The sequence below is a fragment of the Salminus brasiliensis genome, chromosome 25 (genome assembly GCF_030463535.1).
Source record: "Salminus brasiliensis chromosome 25, fSalBra1.hap2, whole genome shotgun sequence".
Taxonomy (NCBI): Eukaryota; Metazoa; Chordata; class Actinopteri; order Characiformes; family Bryconidae; genus Salminus; species Salminus brasiliensis.
Genome location: NC_132902.1, coordinates 25,778,938 through 25,780,428, shown reverse-complemented (window position 1 = coordinate 25,780,428; position 1,491 = coordinate 25,778,938).

Below are 1,491 nucleotides of genomic sequence, written 5' to 3'. Positions count from 1 at the left end.
TTTATTTTTTTTATCGTCGTGGGAAATGTAGTTCTCACTGTTGGGCGAGCCACGGCGTAGTGACGAGTAAGGACTACATTACCCAGAAGGCGCTGCTCGGCACTTTTTTGGCGTCACTGTTGGTTAGAGTTTCATCAGCTGGCACATAAAAAATGTAAATAATAATAAATTAAAATGTATAAATGTAATATAAATATTTTTTTTGCAGTCGTACACATATTTGAATTAATTTAAATATATTTAAATAAATATCAACGTGCTTTAATACATATGAATAATATAACATAATAATAAATAATGTTTTTGAGTATTTAAGACGGATCAATTGTGGTCATGTAAAAATGAAATACAGCTGATTTACCTACATTAAACTCGTATGTAAAAATGCTGAATTTGTCTTAATGGCAGGAACCAGAGGGCCCCTTCAGACGTCTTGGGGAGTCCTTGCTTCCAATGGTCAGAGCTGTTTGGGCAGGTGGTTTTAATGTTATGGCTGATCTTGATATGCATAATAATAAATAAGCAGGGTTAGTGTTAAATGCTGCCTCCTGGTGGAGAAGCAGTGTTATGACCACAGTGACTCCATTGTGCTTGGTGTGCAGAAAATCATACATAGAGCATCAGACAAATACAAATATGCAATTTCCCTGCACATATACACACTTTTATACACACTTATTTAATCAATTTACTGGGCTTAACATATTAGTATTAGTTCATATTAATCCTAACATCAAATATACCATTATTCTGCATGTGTAATGAGTTAAATTCAGCAAATAAAGAGTAGTTATGTATTAAAATGTGCAGAAGTTTCAACATTTTACGACTGTAAAGGGATATTTCTGTTGTGGTTGAGGGCTCTAGTAAAGCAGCAGTGCAGATGGGAGTGTACCCCTCCTAAACAGTCCCGTCCAGACACCTGAAAGAGGAGCAGGGTCCTGGGACAAAAGTATTGGGACACCAGCTCATTCATTGTTTCTTCTGAAAAGAGCTGATCCTGCTTTTGTTGGAGTAATTGTCTCTACTGTCCAGGGAGGAAGGCTTTCTACTAGATTGTGGAGGAGCATTGCTGTGAGGATTTGATGGCAGCGTTAGTGTGGTCAGGAGTACAAAGTTCTTCCACTGCTCCACAGCCCGATGCTGGGGGGCTTTATTTGTACCCCTCTGTAGCCCATGCCTGGCATTATTAGGCAGCATGGTGCCAATAGGGTCATGATGTTTATTATCTGCTCCAGAGAGTCCTATTCTACTGGCAGCACATCTCTACAGGGACTAGACCAGCTGTGTGTGTGTGTGTGTGTGTGTGTGCATTTGCACAGCTGTGTCTGCAGCAATGGGTGCAACTTAAAGTAGCTGAATGCATGAATTAATAAGGGGTGTCCACAAACATTTGGACACACAGTGTGTCTATTTGTCTGTCTATGTCTCTAAATTGCTGTGATATTAAATGTCAGTACAGCCACTTTGGGGGTTAGCCTGTCTAAATCA